This window comes from Salvelinus alpinus, unplaced genomic scaffold (assembly GCF_045679555.1).
Source record: "Salvelinus alpinus unplaced genomic scaffold, SLU_Salpinus.1 scaffold_40, whole genome shotgun sequence".
Classification (NCBI taxonomy): Eukaryota; Metazoa; Chordata; class Actinopteri; order Salmoniformes; family Salmonidae; genus Salvelinus; species Salvelinus alpinus.
The window spans coordinates 2,454,901-2,475,433 of record NW_027255981.1 but is presented as its reverse complement, the minus strand read 5'-3'; the positions used below and the strand labels follow the sequence as shown (position 1 = coordinate 2,475,433).

General features: G+C 40.8%; 1 protein-coding gene and 1 pseudogene across 1 annotated transcript in view; one reads left to right on the top strand and one right to left on the bottom strand.

Annotated features, from left to right (window-relative positions):
• LOC139567014 (zinc finger protein 180-like) overlaps nucleotides 1-20,533 on the bottom strand; it is a 740,647-nt gene that overhangs the window by 700,943 nt on the left and 19,171 nt on the right. The window lies entirely within an intron of this gene.
• On the top strand, nucleotides 4,105-17,177 carry LOC139567018 (zinc finger protein ZFP2-like; annotated as a pseudogene).

The window sequence follows — 20,533 nt, the reverse complement described above, 5'->3', positions numbered from 1 at the left end:
TCTGGGAGCAAGACATCCTGGTCCGCGACGGGGCTGGTTTTCTTTTTGTAATCCGTGATTGACTGTAGACCCTGCCACATACCTCTTGTGTCTGAGCTGTTGAGTATAGACCTAGTCTGAATTGAACAGACTAGGTCTATACTGCTCCTACATGGTGTAACAATACATCATGTAGATGTATATAATGAACAGACTAGGTCTATACGGCTCCTACATGGTGTAACAGTACATCATGTAGATGTACACTACCATTCAAAAGTTTGGGGTCACTTTGAATTGTCCTTGTTTTTTAAAGAAAATCTAATTTTTTCATTAATTTACCTGTTTTTGCTTTGTCATTATGGGCAATGTGATGTCTTATGGGGTATTGTGATGTCATTGTTGGGTATTGTGTAGATTGATGAGGGGAAAAAATGATTGAATCAATTTTAGAATAAGGCTGTAACGTAACAAAATGTGGAAAAAGTGAAGGGGTCTGAATGCTTTCCGAATGCGCTGTATATATAGGGGCAGTACTTAGTGATATCACTTCATGAAACAGGAGGTGCAAATATATTACATAGTTTCACAGTATCAACATTCAATGTATCAAAATATATGACCCAGCTGGAAGTGGATACGCCAGCCCAGCCACAATCCTTGAGGTTCACTGATGATCAACCTCCTCCTACACATCTGACTCCTGATGATCAACCTCCTCCTTCACATCTCCTGATGCTCAACCACCTCCTTCACATCTCCTGATGATCAACCTCCTCCTTCACATCTGACTCATGATGATCAACCTCCTCCTTCACATCTGACTCCTGATGATCAACCTCCTCCTTCACATCTGACTCCTGATGATCAACCTCCTCCTTCACATCTGATTCCTGATGAACAACCTCGTCCTTCACATCTGACTCCTGATGATCAACCTCCTCCTTCACATCTGACTCCTGATGATCAACCTCCTCCTTCACATCTGATTCCTGATGAACAACCTCCTCCTTCACATCTGACTCCTGATGATCAACCTCCTCCTTCACATCTGACTCCAGTGATCAATCCAGAGCGTCTTCTTTTTGGGGGAATCCCGATGGACGACGTCATCCAATAGGACGTCATCACCAAATCAAATCAAATCAAATGTATTTATTTAGCTCTTCGTACATAAGCTGATATCTCAAAGTGCTGTACAGAAACCCAGCCTAAAACCCCAAACAGCAAAAAATGCAGGTGTAGAAGCACGGTGGCTAGGAAAAACTCTAGGAAAAACCACCACCGCCCACAAGTTAATTTTCATTGAGGTTTTTAATGGGAAGAACATTAGCAATATGTCCTGTCTGGTAACTTGTCTCGTTCAAAGGATTTACATTGGCAGGTGCACAGGGAGAAACCCCATTTAAAAAACTCAGTTGATCTTAAACTGCGGAAACACTTTTGGAAGTCTTTATCAAAGTCTGTGGCCTGTGATGTTGGGACAAATGATAATCCCTTATTATACAAGAGACAAAATTCACAAATTCTACAGCACAACGGCAGAGTCATGTCTTCAGTGTAAAACTAACAATGACTCAATAATCCTTCTGGGAATGTTATGGTGTCATAAAGTTATGGGCGGAGTTAGAAAGTTGGCTGTCAGAAGTACAATTATACAATGTAAAATTACTTTTAATCCGTCTGTCTGTATATTTCAAAACATGGCATTTGAGGGTGCAGTGAGATACCCCAGAGTTGGACGATACTTTTCTCATCAATCATCTTAAATATTATACTTAATTAAAACCTGGAAATCAACCAATCCTCTGTTGTTAATTCAAAAGAAAGGTCAAATGCTTTATTATCTAAAAGTTTAAAGTGACGGAGAGAAATAAAATGCTGCTGATGCGGGAGCTTGAGATGGGGGTGTGTTCTAGTGGGTCTGGGCAGGTGTGATGTAGTTAATGGAGATGGAGGTGTGTTCTAGTGGGTCTGGGCAGGTGTGATGTAGTTAATGGAGATGGAGGTGTGTTCTAGTGGGTCTGGGCTGGTGTGATGTAGTTATTGGAGATGGAGGTGTGTTCTAGTGGGTCTGGGCAGGTGTGATGTAGTTAATGGAGATGTGTTCTAGTGGGTCTGGGCAGGTGTGATGTAGTTAATGGAGATGGAGGTGTGTTCTAGTGGGTCTGGGCAGGTGTGATGTAGTTAATGGAGATGGAGGTGTGTTCTAGTGGGTCTGGGCAGGTGTGATGTAGTTAATGGAGATGGGGGTGTGTTCTAGTGGGTCTGGGCAGGTGTGATGTAGTTAATGGAGATGGGGGTGTGTTCTAGTGGGTCTGGGCAGGTGTGATGTAGTTAATGGAGATGGAGGTGTGTTGTAGTGGGTCTGGGCAGGTGTGATGTAGTTAATGGAGATGGAGGTGTGTTCTAGTGGGTCTGGGCTGGTGTGATGTAGTTATTGGAGATGGAGGTGTGTTCTAGTGGGTCTGGGCAGGTGTGATGTAGTTAATGGAGATGGAGATGTGTTCTAGTGGGTCTGGGCAGGTGTGATGTAGTTAATGGAGATGGAGGTGTGTTCTAGTGGGTCTGGGCAGGTGTGATGTAGTTAATGGAGATGGAGGTGTGTTCTAGTGGGTCTGGGCAGGTGTGATGTAGTTAATGGAGATGGAGGTGTGTTCTAGTGGGTCTGGGCTGGTGTGATGTAGTTATTGGAGATGGAGGTGTGTTCTAGTGGGTCTGGGCAGGTGTGATGTAGTTAATGGAGATGGAGATGTGTTCTAGTGGGTCTGGGCACGTGTGATGTAGTTAATAGAGATGGGGGTGTGTTCTAGTGAGTCTGGGCTGGTGTGATGTAGTTAATGGAGATGGGGGTATGTTCTAGTGGGTCTGGGCAGGTGTGATGCAGTGAATGTTTGTATGATGTTGTTGTTTGTATGTGTATGTTTTGTATTTTTATAAAATATCGAATAAAATATTTTTAGTCCCAAGTCCCAATGCAAAGTTACTGTACACTGTTCTATTTTTGGAGTTATTACATTTAACCAATCAGAATTCAGAAGAATGCCAAAGTCAGGTGTGATGTAATATGGAGGACCAGCCTGTTCCCTGTGATGTAAACTACAACAGAAATAACTTTAAATTAAACCAATCGTTTTTGCTCATGACTTGAGTGATTAAGTAAACCACAGTTTTGGAAATACATAACGCCATCTAACCAAATATCAAGAATGTTATTAGCCAGCCAGCTAACATTAGCTATATGCAGTTATCTTTGTCAGCCAGCTAACGTTAGCTATATGTAGTTATCTTAGCCAGCCAGCTAACATTAGCTATATGCAGTTATCTTAGCCAGCCAGCAACATTAGCTATATGCAGTTATCTTAGCCAACCAGCTAACATGAGCTATATGCAGTTATCTTAGCCAACCAGCTAACATGAGCTATATGCAGTTATCTTAGCCAGCCAGCTAACATTAGCTATATGCAGTTATCTTAGCCAGCCAGCTAACATTAGCTATATGCAGTTATCTTAGCCAGCCAGCAACATTAGCTATATGCAGTTATCTTAGCCAACCAGCTCAAGTTAGCTATATGCAGTTATCTTAGCCAACCAGCTAACGTTAGCTATTTGGCCAACTAGCTATTAGCCTAACCAGCGTAGCCAACCAGCACGGTTATGGTCAGCGAGACCAACTACCGGAGACCAGTCAGAACCCAACTAACAGTAAGCCAAGGTGGAAAAAGTTACAAAACTCCCGTAGTCTAATTCACAGAAAACATGCTGAAAAGTAGTGATGGGGAAATAAAGCTTCCTGAAGCATTGATGCTTTCCAGCCAATTGTGTCAAAAATAGGTTCATTACTCAAGGCTTTGAGCGACACAGAATTTAGAACAGCCACATTTTGTAGATGAAGTCACACGCCGTAGCAGCGTAGCCATTATGTCATATATTAAACCACTGGTCGTGTTCGAGAGCATCAAATACATGCTGCATTGTGGGTAAACGGTGACTGGCTGACTGATTTATAAATAATAATGAGTAGTTATTTATGACGCAAGGTGATTTGTAAATTAGTCAGTCAGCAGTCAGCAGCCACCTGCACTGTCGGCTGCAATGTCGAACAAGCCCAATACCAAACCAATCAGGTGTTCGACGAAATTATTCTTCAGACGTCATTGATCACGTGCTGCTGATAAAGTGACACTGCTTTGAATTATACCGCTTAGCGACTTCAGTACATGCCTCATAGTTCCAGTCTAAAACTTAACCCCGGTCCTGCTGAAGAAGAGAAGGTCTGCTGGATGGAGAAAGTAGCTCTCGTGAAAGAGGAGGAAGAGGAGGTTGTTACAATACAAAACAAGTAGAAGGTGAGGCTGTTACCGTGAAAGAAGAAGAGAAAGACGTTTCAGTGGAAGAAGAGGAGGGGGAAATGACTGTCACATCGAAAAATGAAGAAGAGGACGAAACTGGATATCTGGTCCCGGTTTCCCAAACACATCTTCAGGCATCCGATGGTTCTAACGATGAACTTAGCAATAAGATGGATTTGAGAAACCGTTCACTGAGTAACACTCGTAAGTACTGTCTTAAAAACAGAAGCACAAACTCTGCGGTTGTTGAACTGATGTGTGGTGTTAAAGGGGAAATGTGCAATTGCTACATCCATATTGTGACTTTTAAATTATTTATTTATATTTATATATTTATAGCCATTGATTCTTGAAGAATATAACACATGCCTCATGAGCTTAGTTCAATTGTTTTTACCCCATCTGAAACCCAAATAAGCTTTTTTACTCCAATGTTTAGAAACAATGTAAATCAACACTGTATAGCCTCAACATGGTTAAAACTATCATGTTGATATCATGGATGGTCAGTCAATGCATCCATCGGTCTGTCTATGAATTAGAGACTAGTTACATTTCTTCAGCACCATCCATCATCTTATTACCAAAACAGTGGTGGAATTACAGCTTTGTTATTGGTTGAACTGCAGATTGGTTGATTGTTGTTTGGCTTTTTTTAAAGGCTCCTAGTTTTTAAACAAACAAAATGGCTGCCCAGAGTCCTGAGCTGTGTTAGAATACTCATACTAACTGCACTATTTGTGAAGTAAATTGAGTATATAGTCTGCTTATTGGTCATAGTATGATGTAGTTAGTATGCCAAAAGTTCCCGGATGTCGTACTAAATTCGCCGAAATACGAAATATACACGCAGTATTTTAGGGCCCATAATGCAATTCTTCAGGAAATGGTTGTGGCTTCAACGTTTTCAGATTAGAAGAAAATGGGGGAAAATATGCAGCTGAAGTCCAACGAGAGAGCGGATACAAATGAACTGCTTTAAATAATAATGACAAATGTTGAGCAATGCAATAAAGTAATGACTTTTCAAATAAGTTACCTTACACGTTATGTTAGCTACACTATCCTTACAAAACGCATAGCATATCTTTACAGCAATATGTACCAGTATGTGAGCTAGCTACCTAACGTTAGTTGGCTACTTATACATCAAACTTGCCAGTATAGTAACTATATTCTAACTAACTACCCAATGTTTATTGACTTGATTAGAGCGCAGAATAACTGATGAATTTAATAATGCTCAACACCTGTTGAATATGGCTGCTAAAAAGCTCAAATTAAATTGTTGCCAGCAGCACAGTTAGTCACCAACGCTCTGGATAACATGAAAACAGCCTAACCAGCTCTACTAGGGCAAGTAACCTCACTCTTACAATTTTTTCTCTCATTTGTGTCTAGCAAGCTGTCTAACGTTAGCCAGTTAGCTTGGGTGCTTTACTGTCATTGTGAGGTTAGAACGCTTGGATCGTCCCTACTCCTCAGCCATATAGTATTTGTTTACAAACAGTAGCGTTATACGAGCTTATGTTTTGGTTTCTGGTGGGGTAATACGGTTGAAACATTTGAGGCATTTATAAGTTATATTCTTCAAGAATCAATGGTTATATAGTAAATGGGTCTTTCTATAACTGACAGTGTAGATTTCCTGTTGGGGTCAAATTGTTGGCTGCTATTGATAAGTCATTGTATAATATTCTGGCAATTCTTTTCATGCCATTACATTAAAGGCGAAAGATTGTCTTGTCTTAGCAAGGTGTTGCTTAAATAATGTTAACTGCTAATCGCTAGTTAGCGGGCTAGCCTGCTTGCTAAATGTATGAAGAGTCAGAGCAAACGTAGCTAGCTAATACTGCCTGGTACCAATGCTGGTGTAGGCCTAGATAAGCATGTTTGTGCAGCGGTATCTTATCAGAGAGGAGTAAGTGAAGTATGAATATATTAGCTAGCTAGCCAGCTACATGAAGTAAGAAAACAACATGTAATGTAACATCTAATTAGGGTCAACTGGAAACACTGACCAACACTTTGGTTCCTACCATGTCTTCTTCTCTGAGGTTTATTGTCAGACTACACTCATCAGGTGTATTGCTGCCACCTACTGTACGTGGTTGTAAAAAATAACAAAAACGCAAAAAAATTGGGAATGTTTTAATCGTTGCTGTGGGTACGACATCGTCAATGCACTTCCTAATGAACTCGCTCACCGAATCAGCATATTCGTCAATATTGTTGTTGGACGCAATGCGGAACATATTCCAATCCGCGTGATCGAAGCAGTCTTGAAGCGTGGATTCAGATTGGTCGGACCAGCGTTGAACAGACCTGAGCGCGGGAGCTTGTTGTTTTAGTTTCTGTTTGTAGGCTGGAATCAACAAAATGGAGTCGTGGTCAGCTTTTCCGAAAGGGGGGCGGGGGAGGGCCTTATATGCGTCGCGGAAATTAGTATAACAATGATCTAGGGTTTTCCCAGCCCTGGTAGCACAATCGATATGCTGATAGAATTTAGGGAGTTTTGTTTTTAGATTAGCCTTGTTAAAATCCCCAGCTACGATGAATGCAGCCTCAGGGTGTGTGGTTTCCAGTTTACAAAGAGTCAGATAAAGTTCGTTCAGGGCCATCGATGTGTCTGCTTGGGGGGGAATATATACGGCTGTGATTATGATTGAAGAGAATTCCCTTGGTAGATAATGCGGTCGACATTTGATTGTGAGGAGTTCTAGATCAGGTGAACAGAATGACTTGAGTTCCTGTGTGTTGTTATGATGATCACACCACGTCTCGTTAATCATAAGGCATACCCCCCCGCCCCTCTTCTTACCAGAAAGATGTTTGTTTCTGTCGGCGCGATGCATGAAGAAACCAGCTGGCTGCACCGACTCCGTTAGCGTCTCTTGAGTTAGCCATGTTTCCGTGAAGCAGAGCACGTTGCAATCCCTGATGTCTCTCTGGAATGCTACCCGTGCTCGGATTTCATCAACCTTATTGTCAAGAGACTGGACATTGGCGAGTAGTATGCTAGGGAGTGGAGCGCGGTGTGCCCGTCTCCGAAGCCTGACCACGAGACCGCCTCGTTTGCCCCTTTTACGGCGTCGCACAGGCTGGGATCAGATCCATTGTATTGGGTGGAAGGCAAAACACTGGATCCGTTTCGGGAAAGTCATATTCCTGGTAGGAACGATGATGAGTTGACGTTAATCGTATATTCAGTAGTTCCTCCCGACTGTATGTAATGAAACCTAAGATTACCTGGGGTACCGATGTAAGAAATAACACATAAAAAAGCAAAATACTGCATATTTTCCAAGGAACGCGAAGCGAGGCGGCCATCTCTTTCCGGCGCCGGATGTGTAACTGCACTATTTGTGATGTTAATTGAGTATATAGTATGGTTATTGGTCATAGTATGATGTAGTTAGTATGCCAAAAGTTCCCGGATGTCGTACTAAATTCACCAAAATACGAAGTATACATGCAGTACTTTAGGGCCCATAATGCAAATCTTCAGGAAATTATTGTGGCTTCAACGTTTTCAGATGTCAAGAAAATGGGGGAAAATATGCAGTCGAAGTCCAACGAGAGAGCGGATACAAATGAACTGCTTTAAATAATTCTGACAAATGTTGAGCAATGCAATAAAGTAATTACTTTTCAAATAAGTTACCTTACACGTTATGTTAGCTACACTATCCTTACAAAACGCATATCATATCTTTACAGCAGTATGTACCAGTATGTGAGCTAGCTACCTAATGTTAGTTGGCTACTTATACATCAAACTTGCCAGTGTAGTAACTATATTCTAACTAACTACCCAATGTTTATTGACTTGATTATTCACATCATTCTTAGCCAAGGGGTCGTGTGCGTTCTCAATGGACATTGTTAATTCGGATTCGCTCTGGCTCTCTACTCCCTACTCCGATTGCAGAGCACCCTCGTCTGAGTACCAGAGCGCAGAATAACTGATGAATTTAATAACGCTCAACACCCGTTGTCAGTAAACATTTATGCAAAAAAGCTCAAATTAAATTGTTGCCAGCAGCACAGTTAGTCACCAACGCTCTGGATAACATGAAAACAGCCTAACCAGCTCTGCTAGGGCAAGTAAAATGGTAAGAGTGCGGTTTTCTCTCATTTGTGTCTAGCAAGCTATCCAACGTTAGCCAGTTAGCTTGGGTGCTTTATTGTCGTTGTGAGGTCAGAACGTTTGGATCGACCCTACTCCTCAGCCATATAGTATTTGTTTACAAACAGTGGCCTTATACAAGCTTATGTTTTGGTTTCTGGTCGGGGTAATACAGTTGAAACATTTGAGGCATTTATAAGTTATATTCTTCAAGAATCAATGGTTATATAGTAAATGGGTCTTTCTATAACTGCCAGTGTAGATTTCCTGTGGGGGTCAAATTGTTACAACTGTTGATAAGTCATTGTATAATATTCTGGCAATTCTTTTCATGCCATTACATTAAAGGCGAAAGATTGTCTTGTCTGAGCAAGGTGTTGCTCAAATAATGTTAGCTGCTAATCGCTAGTTAGCGGGCTAACTAGCTTGCTAAATGTATTAAGAGTCAGAGCAAACGTAGCTAGCTAATACTGCCTGGTACCAGTGCTGGTGTAGGCCTAGATAAGTATGTTTGTGCAGCGGTATCTTATCAGAGAGAAGTAAGCGAAGTATGAATATGTTGGCCAGCTAGCCGGCTACATGAAGTAAGAAAACAACATGTAATGTAACATCTAATTAGGGTCAACTGGAAACACTGACCAACACTTTGCTTCCTACCATGTCTTCTTCCCTGAGGTTTATTCTCAGACTACACTCATCAGGTGTATTGCTGCCACCTACTGTACGGGGTTGTAAAAAAATAACAAAAACGCAAAAAAATTGGGATTAACAAATCATACTAATTACATAAAATAAACACGAACCAAATTCACTCCACTACCCTGAATTTCAAACAAAAATGGTACTATTCAGATCCCTACACAGGTTCAGGAACCTGGGAGGGGTGGAACGTCTTCATTCAGTACTCCCTGTAACATTTCGTCTGAAGTCCTGGAGATCCAGAAATCTATTTGCCGCTGTGATGTCTAGCTTCTTAGATGTTTATTTGTTTATTATTAATGCAATTTATCACTGCGGCAGTGAGGGCAATGCAAATGCAATTTTGTTGTACAAACTCCTTCAAGCTAATACGGAAACTGCTAGTTTTGGATGAAGGTTACTAATTATTTATTAATGCAATTTATCACTTGCTCTATAAACACAACAAATTCCACCTTGTTCACTATTAGTGTGTTGGGATCCTTCTCCTGCATGGCTTCACTGTAGACTGTGGGACATGAACTACCTTCTCCTCTCTACTCCTTCAGCTATTTTCACTGCCTCCACATAGGACACCTGCTGGATGGGCCTGATCATCCTAGCTACTGTGACATCCTTCATCCGTACAGGGCACTCCGGGAACTCGGGAACGTGATTCCCATCACAATTACAACATGCTTCATCTGACTACGACATATTTATTCCTTCGACAAACACTTGCCACATGTCCAAACTTTTTTACAATTGTAACACTGCAGCGGCTTCTGCATATCTCACTTACCCAGGTTTTACATAAGATGGGAGAACCACTTCACCAAACCACAGTAAAACCTTCCGTCTATCATTCATTTTAATCAACGTGCGTCTACCTGAAATGTTTAACCTAAACCACACAAAGCTTTCTCCTTTTGCCCTGTTGACACACAATCAGTATCATACCGCCCCTGGTCACTCGAACCGATTCCACTTTACCCAATTCATCCTTCACCATCTTTGAGACCATATAACAGGTCACCCACAAAAACATCCTTGCTGATGATTCCCACTCCGACCCTAAACTGCTGTTCATTACCAACTTTAGCCCTTTTCACTCCACTGTTCTTCACCATCCTCCACTCAGTCTCAACAACTGTACAGAGTCACTGTTCTTCACCATCGTCCACGCAGTCTCACCAACTGTACAGAGTCACTGCTCTTCACCATCGTCCACTCAGTCTCACCAACTGTACAGAGTCAATGTGCGGGGGCACCGGTTAGTTGAGGTAATATGTACATGTAGGTAGAGTTAAAGTGACTGTTCTTCACCATCGTCCACGCAGTCTCAAAATATGTACTCGCGCCAAGAGAATCCCGCAATGCTTCCTCCATTGCTCCTCCAGTCATCCCCTGGACTCCCTCGCTCTGTGCTGTGAAAGATGTGAGAGTTTGTGTTCTCAAAGTAGCATCTATATTGTTCTCATTCCATCTATATTGTTCTCATTCCATCTATATTGTTCTCATTCCAGCACATCTGTTGCTTCACCAACTTGTTATCCCTTTCGTCTGCATTTCTTGCTCTCATTTCCCTTCCTGATTTTCCTCTTGGATGTCTCCACCATGCTCCTACTCTGTCAGTAATTCCTCCCCGGTTTATTAATTGGTAGTCAAAAAACAATATATTCAAGGTGCTGCACATTCTATTCCAAATCTAGAATTAGAGTCGTCATTATGTTTCCATGATTTCAACAGTTCACCAGTTAAAACTTTTTGTCAATAGGGGGGCGCTGTTTTCACTTTGGAAAAAATCGTGCCCAAATTAAAACGGCCTCGTACTCTGTTCTAGATCATACAATATGCATATTATTATTACTATTGGGTAGAAAACACTCAGAAGTTTCTAAAACTGTTTGAATTATATCTATGAGTAAAACAGAACTCATTTGGCAGCAAACTTCCATACAGGAAGTGAAAAATCTGAAAACGAGGCTCTGTTTCAGGGCCTGCCTATTCAACTGGCTTTTATTTATCGATATGTATGCACTTCATACGCCTTCCACTAGATGTCAGCAGGCAGTGGAAGGTTGAATGGGGTGTCTAGCTTGATCTGAGGCTGAATAAGAGCTTTTGGAGTGACAGGTCAGCCATTTTGTCAGTTTTCCACGGTGCGCGAAGGAGCTCCACAATGTCTTCTGAAAAGCGTTCGGTATACACGGCGAATATCTCCGGCTCTGATTTTATTTGATACATATGAGAAAAACATCAAAGTAGGATTTTTCAACCGAGTTTTATCAGTTTATTCAACGTTTATTGGGACTTTTGGAATTTTCTGTTCTTTGCGCCAAGAGAAGATGGGCATGTTCGCGCCACATGGCTAGCCAAGGTTGCTAATTCGACAGAAGAAATGGACATTCTAAAACCAAACAACGATTTATTCTGGACCTAGGACTCCTTGCACAACATTCTGATGGAAGAACAGCAAAAGTAAGACAACATTTATGATGTTATTTCGTATTTCTGTGTAATATGTTGACTCCAACACCGCGGAGAATAGGTGAGCGCTGTCTCACAATAACGCATGCTGTATGTTGTGGTAAAGTTATTTTTTTAAATCTAACACAGCGGTTGCATTAAGAACCAGTGTATCTTTCATTTGCTGTACAACATGTATTTTTTAGTAAAGTTTATGATGAGCTCTTTGATTAGATTAGGTGACTGTCCAAAATATCTCCGGAGATTTTGGTGAATTGTTTGCTACATATTCACAATGTATAACCACGATTTGCAGCTCTAAATATGCACATTTTCGAACAAAACATAAATGTATTGTATAACATGATGTTATAAGACTGTCAACTGATGAAGTTGTCCAAAGGTTAGTGATTAATTTTATCTATATTGCTGTTTTTGTGAAATCTATGCTGGCGGTGGATAAATAGCTTTGTGTGTTTGGCTATTGTGATGAGCTAATAGAAATATATATTGTGTTTTCGCTGTAAAACACTTAAAAAAATCGGAAATATTGGCTGGATTCACAAGATGTTTATCTTTCATTTGCTGTACACCATGTATTTTTCATAAATGTTTTATGATGAGTATTTATGTATTTCACGTTGCTCTCTGTAATTATTCTGGCTGCTTTGGTGCTATTTGTGATGGTGGCTACAATGTAAAATCAGGATTTGTAGCTATAAATATGCATATTTTCGAACAAAACATAAATGTATTGTATAACATGATGTTATAAGACTGTCATCTGATGAAGTTGTTCTAGGTTAGTGATTAATTTTATCTCTATTTGTGGGTTTTGTGAAGGCTACCTATGCGGTGGAAACATGGTGAAAATATGCCGTTGTGTGTTTGGCTATTGTGGTTAGCTAATATAAATACATATTGTGTTTTCGCTGTAAAACATTTAAAAAATCGGAAATGATGGCTGGATTCACAAGATGTTTATCTTTCATTTGCTGTATTGGACTTGTGATTTCATGAAACTATATTATATGATATCCATGTCCCGTTAGGCTAGGCTATGCTAGTCAGCTTTTTTGATGAGGATGCTCCCGGATCCGGGATGGGTATGAAGTAAAGGTTTACTAAGCCTATAATGTGGACACCAAGGATGTGGATACCAAGGGACTTGAAGCTTTCAACTGCTCCACTACAACCCCTTCGATGAGAATGGGGGCGTGCTCAGTGTTTAGTCCCAGGGTCCTTAGCTTAGTGATGAGCTTTGAGGGCACTATGGTGTTGAACGCTGAGCTGTAGTCGATGAATAGCTTTCTCACATGGGTGTTCCTTTTGTCCAGGTGGGAAAGGGCAGTGTGGAGTGCAATAGAGATTGCATCATTTGTGGATCTGTTGGGGCGGTATGCAAATTGGAGTGGGTCTAGGGTTTCTGGGATAATGGTGTTGATGTGAGCCACGACCAGCCTTTCAAAGCACTTCATGGCTACAGACGTGAGTGCTACGGGTCGGTAGTCATTTAGGCAGATTACTTAGTGTTCTTGGGCACAGGGACTATGGTGGTCTGCTTGAAACATCTTGGTATTACAGACACAGACAGGGGATGAAAATGTCAGTGAAGACCCTTGCCAGTTGGTCAGCGCATGCTTGGAGTACACATCCTGGTAATCCGTTTGGCCCTGTGGCCTTGTGAATGTTAACCTGTTTAAAGGTCTTACTCACATCGGCTGCGGAGAGCGTGATCACAAAGTTATCCGGAACAGCTGATGCTGTCATGCATGTTTCAGTGTTACTTTCCTCGAAGTGAGCATAGAAGTGATTTAGCTCGTCTGGTAGGCTCGTGTCACTGGGCAGCTATCAGCTGTGCTTCCCTTTGTAGTCTGATGTGGCAAGCCCTGCCACATCCGATGAGGGTTGGAGCCGATGTTCAAGGGGTATATAAATCTCCCCAGGGTAGCAGTAATACGTTGAAAGATTTGTCCACAAAGGGTTACCCCTCCCATAGGTGGCTCATTATTGGGATTCATTGCTGATTCCTACCTGTAGCTCACTATGAAGTGTCTAGTGATACAGGTTAAGGTCCCTGTTGGAGATTGGTGGTTGGTAGTGGAGTCGAGGGAACAAGCAGGGTTGGACACGGCCATGTTATTATCCCACACAGTCTCTGTGGTTCATTTGAACCCCGTTTCTGGGAATATGATTTGATTACAAATCGTCCCAGTCTGTTACCACAGAAGGGGTCCGTTTGTCCCATTTCCAAATAGGTTACGAGGCGCTTTGTCATTTCCAGAGTCAGTTTATTTTAGTACTGTCCATATGTAGCTTGTTTTTGGTTACAGAATGGCTGAATAAGTGCAACATTTTACCTGGAGCTAACTATGCAGAGCATAGCGCACGTCGAATGACTTTAGCTTCCCTCCAGGCCTGAGGGCACACGCTCTCTAGTAGGCTTAAATTAAAGATACGGAAAATAGGAGTGCCAATATAGTCCGCTATTATCCTCAGTATATTTCCATCTAGATTGTCAGACCCCGGTGGCTTGTCATTGTTGATAGACAACAAGAATTTTTTCACCTCTTCCACACTGACTTTACGGAATTCTAAATTACAATGCTTGACTTTCATAATTTGGTCAGCTATACTTGGATGTGTAGTGTCAGCGTTTGTTGCTGGTATGTCATGCATAAGTTTGCTAATCTTGCCAATTAAAAAATCATAAAAGTAGTGGGCTTTGATGAATGAGCCATCTGATTCAGTTATTTTTTCCCCAAAAATTGTTAGTAAGGTTCTCCAAATCTTTTACTATCATTCTTTGTAATTTATCTTTGTTTCATTGTCTTTTTCTTCAGTTTAGTCACATGATTTCTCAATTTGCAGGATGTTTGCCAATCGGTTGTTCAGCCAGACTTATTTGCCATTCCTTTTACCTCATCCTTCTCAACCATACCATTTTTTTCAATTCCTCATCAATCCACTGGGATTTAACAGCTTTTACAGTCATTTTCTTAATGGGTGCATGCTTATTAGTAACTGGAATAAGCAATTTCATAAATGCGTGCAGCGTCTGGTTGCTCCTCATGACACACCACAGAGCAGCAAATATTCTTTACATCATCAACAGGAATCCTCCGTTTTTTAAATTAAATAATTGAGACACACAAATGACTTGAGGGAACCAGAGATCAAGATAGCCTAACCATTAAAAAAAAACTCTTCCTTAGCATTCTCCTCACGCTGCTGCTGGCCTTTGTAAATTCTGACGTTATGCTCCTGAAGTTTCCAGTAATAGGTTACAACAGCAGTCGGCAACCTTTTCCATTTGTAGTGCCAATTTATCTGACCATTTCTACTGATCTGGTGCCAGTTGTGATTTTCATATTCACATTTTACTGGAACAGTTTAATTTAATTTATAATAGTAATTATAATAGTCTTTATCTCAAAATCATTCTCTGTGATTAATCTACATTCTATCTAAATGAAAATTATACAAATCTAAATAACTTTTATTGCCATTGCCAACTATGTAAAAATAGCCTACATAAAGCCAACAAATAGAAACAGCTAGAAAATATCCAGATAAAAATAAATCACATTGGCTGCTCATGGCCTGTCTACATAGAACTTGAAACATTGTATCACCTAGGTCGGTCCGAAACTTGATATAAAATATTCTGGGCCCTGAGAGTTTCCCGCGCCAGTGAGTTTGGGACAGACACAGCTGTAGGCTATTTGTGTAAGGGATAAGAAGTAATCAGGTATTTTATGACATTTCCACTGGATCAGAGCATTACATTTTTTGGTTATCAAGAGTGAGAGCTGGAATTATTTTACAAATACTTTGAGGAACTATTGTCATTCGCTAATTGATTTTAGTAAGACTTTGTTTACTTGCTGTTGAGGTGAAGAAAAAATTACTTTGAGAAGCTCCACACATCATTAGTGGGGGTGCGTGAATACTATCAGACATCCCCAAATAGGTGAATCGCTCTCTGCATCGCTCTCTGCCCTCTGTTTGCTAAAACACAATTTTGTTGCAGAAACTCCTCCATGCTAATGCGGAAATCCCTAGATATACCAATACCATAGACTTACTGTAGGACCCATAACTGCACCTAACAACAACATAGACCTACAGAAAGGTGCCTATATTGGAGACCAAAAGTTGTCTGGCACACTGCTTAGGATTTCAACAACTTTAAAAACGTATTTCTAGCATACAATCGTCAATGTTACTACTAATGTGAAAACAAGACAAAATATGACTATTGTTGTTCACTTGACTGTCTTAAGACAAATGTAAAATAATTAACATTCATTACAGACGTCATTGTTTGTACAACATAATGGCTACGCTGTTGGCATCACCTTTTTACAGTAGATTTTTGCTGTTGTGGGCCTTAAACCATCTGTCTGACTTTTTGTTCACACAGGAGAGAGACGTGACTATCGTGGATCCTCTGGGGGGCCTCAACAACCTCATGATGCTGAAGAGGCAGAGAAGAGTCTCTCCACATCAAAACACCTCAAGAAACACCAGCAGAGACCCACAGGGAAGAATTCTCACCGCTGCTCTGACTGTGGGAAAGGTTGCACATCTTCATCAGAACTTAAAATACACCAGAGAACACACACAGGAGAGAAACCTTATAGCTGTGATCAATGTGGGATGAGTTTTACTACATCAAGCCATCTGATTCGACACCAGAGAACACACACAGGAGAGAAGCCGTATAGCTGTGATCAATGTGGGAAGAGTTTTCCTACATCAAGCTCTCTGACTATACACCAGAGAACACACACAGGAGAGAAATATTATAGCTGTGATCAATGTGGGATGAGTTTTACTACATCAAGCCATCTGATTCGACACCAGAGAACACACAGGAGAGAAACCGTATAGCTGTGATCAATGTGGGATGAGTTTTACTACATCAAGCTCTCTGACTATACACCAGAGAACACACACAGGAGAGAAATCTTATAGCTGTAATCAATGTGACAAGAGATACTCTGATTTAAGATCTCTGATCAAACATCAGAAAATACATGAAGGAGTTGTTTCATGATATCAATTAAATAATGTCACAATGTAGAATGTTTTAACATTGTAGTAGGAGTATTTTAATGATGTCACAATGTAGAATGTTTTAACATTGTAGTAGGAGTATTTTAATGATGTCACAATGTAGAATGTTTTAACATTGTAGGAGTATTTTAATGTCACAATGTAGAATGTTTTAACATTGTAGTAGGAGTATTTTAATGATGTTCTACCTTATCGTTTGCCCTTTTCAATTGATTGCAGCATGATATGGATATTAGCCTCAGGGGAAAATCCAGGCTCTGAATTGAAAGAGTATTATTTAACAAAAAGTGACTAACAAAAAAAGAGCTGTGTTACACTTACTGCGTTGGTGACCCACTTGAATCAAAATGCAGTACTTCAAAATGTAGCCAGCTGTTTTCTACAAGTTGAAAAAAAAATACATGTAATATGATAATTGTTGCAGATGTTTGTGTATATACACATGGACGCAGTATAATAAATTGGACTATAATCAATTTTATTAACAATCTGACATCACTCCAGTATTTCTTGACAACATTCAAATGCTAATTGTCTTTATTCCACTACTGAAGAAGCATGACTCAAATCACCTACTCATATTTCAAACATTCAGCCTGACAAAAGATACATGTTTTATTATTCCATGCCTCACCATTAAGTGAAGTATTGCCAATACATATTACACCGCCTGGGATAGAGATCCTGGATGGCAGAAAGCTTGGCCCCAGTGATGTACTGGGCTGTACGCACTACCCTCTGTAGTGCCTTGCGGTCGGAGGCAGAGCAGTTGCCATACCAAGCAGGGATGCAACCAGTCAGGATGCCCTCGATGGTGCAGCTGTAGAACCTTTTGAGGATCTGAGGACCCATACTAAATCTTTTCAGTCTCCTGCGGGGGAATAGGTTTTGTCGTGCCCTCTTCATGATTGTCTTGGTGTGCTTGGACCATGATAGTTTGTTAGTGATGTGGACACCATCGAACTTGAAGCTCTCAACCTGCTCCACTACAGCCCCGTCGATGAGAATGGGTGCGTGCTCGGTTTTCCTTTTCCTGTAGTCCACAATCATCTCCTTTATCTTAATCACTTTGAGGGAGAGGTTGTTTTCCTGGCACCACACGGCCAGACCTCCTCCCTATAGGCTGTCTAGTCGTTGTTGGTGATCAGGCCTACCACTGTTGTGTCATCGGCAAACTTAATGATGGTGTTGGAGTCGTGTCTGGCCGTGCAGTTATGAGTGAACAGGGAGTACAGGAGGGGGCTGAGCACACACCCCTGAGGGGCCCCTTCGTTGAGGATCAGCGTGGGGATCAGCGTGTTGTTACCTACCCTTAAAAAACATGAGCTAGTGCAAACCCAGAAAAATAGTTTGTGTGGAGGTGCTGACTAACGGCGAATAAACTATAAACTATCCAAATAAAGAAAGTCGCACACTCCATGTTTTAACTCCCAGCAATTTACCAACGTTTCGGCATCACTGTGACTTCCTCAGGGTGATGGCATGAATACTTGAACCAGGTTATGTAGACAAACAGTGCAATTAGTGTAACCAATGACAATAGTGAGGGGTGTGTCATAATGATTAAGTTAATGAAAATGAATTAGTGAAACTGTTAAAAATTGTATATGGCATATTAAATATATTACTCTATTGTTATCATATAGAAACATCATGGAATATTGTACATCATATTAAATATATTACTCTATTGTTATCATATAGAAACATCATGGAATATTGTACATCATATTAGCATCAACATACATTATTGTTTCATTCAATTTCACATAATAAGGATATTTCATATTTTCAAGTTCAGAAGTCAGAACCCATCACCTGCTATGTAAAAGAGACAGAAGAATGCACAATGGTCAATGCTATCCGGGATCCTTGGGACATCCCTACCCTAAACCCTAACCTTAACCCCTAACCTTAACCATTTTAAATGTCAACTTCAACGGGCTAGGGACGTCCCAAGGATGTATCTCTACCTGAAAATACATGATCTAAGTGATTGATAGTTGGTATTCAGCAGTCATAAAGTCTTATTTACTTTAATGAACTACTAAAAGAGTGATTTTGTCAGACAGTATAGACAGCAGCTCTACACTTTATTGACTGACTGATCCATTCATCCTTCCATCCTCAGCCTTCCTCTCCTCTGAAGACCCAGTGAGGGTGGAGCTCAGTCAGAGAGCTGTTGAGGGACTGGTTAGGAAGAACACTTCTACAGCCAGAGAGGTGAGAGGTCACACATGGTTTAGATGGTAAATATTTATGTCCCCTTAGCGGTTCATCACGTAAGCAAAAGGGAATATGTTCCATCATCTATGTTTATTTACATTAGTGCAAATTCTCCACTGATATTGGTGTAATTTTTCACCCTTTTGGCTGTATGAAAGTTAATTTCCCCTCAGGCACACACATTTGTTCTTTGTTATTACCCGAGCCACTGCCTGTTCAGCCCGCTATCATCCAGAAGGCGAGGTCAGTACAGGTGCATCAAAGCTGGGACCGAGAGACAGAAGCTGTTTTTACATCACTAACACAGAGAGGCTGTATATACTGTATTCTATCCTATTCTACTGTATCTTAGTCTATGTATTGCTCATCTCATATGTATATAATGTATTCTATCCTATTCTACTGTATCAGTCTATGCCGCTCTGACATCGCTCATCCATATATTTATATATTCTTATTCCATTACTTAGATTTGTGTGTATTAGGTATTTGTTGTGAAATTGTTAGATATTACTGCACTGTTGGAGCTAGGAACACAAGCATTTCGCTACACCCGCAATAACATATGTATGTGACAAATAACATTTGATTTGATTTATTATGAAGGTCACTTGTGTAAAATGTACTTTTCCCCACTCATCTTTTGACATTGCTTATGCATATTCAGTGGCCTGGCTGCTTCCAGACTATGTCAAAGGCCCATCCTGGTAGATCTGAACCTAATGCAGCTTGGAGTGATCAGATGACAGAAGTTACATTTAGGTGCCAGGTGTAACTGAGGCCATAGATGCTCCATATCCATTACTTTGAGTGTTTTATATAATATGACTAAATGTGTTTCTGTGTTGCAGGGGCAGTCAAGAAATGGAACGGCAAGACCACAGAACATGACATAAGCAGAGCTGTGGGAGACCACCTCAAGCCCCTGGTAGAGCCGGGGGTGGTGTTTACCACTCCACCACGCCTTCAGCAGGCTGGAAAAGTGGGATTGATACTGTTTTTCATACTAAGATGGACCAAGAGTTTGTTGATTGGTCAGGCATTGGATTAATTTCTTTTGCAATATGTTCAAATCAAATCAAGCTTTATTTATAGAGCACATTTCAGACATGGATGCAACACAATGGCTTCACAGGAAAAGACACTATGGGGGTGTCCAATGAAAGTTGACTAGTAACAACAACTGGGAAATAAGACACCCACCATGAGACCCACTAAATCTGCCCAAGAAGAAGAAAACGAAAGAAAAACCCACACCAAACTTAAAGACAGGAAGCAAACCAAAAAGGTGGAGCAACTAAAGGTGTTGACACTCCACATCTATCAAGACAACTGGAGCACTGGGACAGACACTCTTAAATAGAACCTCGACCAGCTCAGGTGAAACACCTTCCCACTAACGACATGGACAAGCCAGCACAGGTGTAACACATACTGACTAACGAGGTGACACCAATCAGTGCGCCCAACGTGCTAACGAGCTATACGTGCTATACGTGATAAAGTCCAACCTCAAAACATAAATGTAACACTTTCCCCCTTAAGTCAACAAATAGATCCTATATTTTTCCCCCACAAGCTTTTGGAACTCTCGTCTTCCTAAAACTCACTTAGTTCT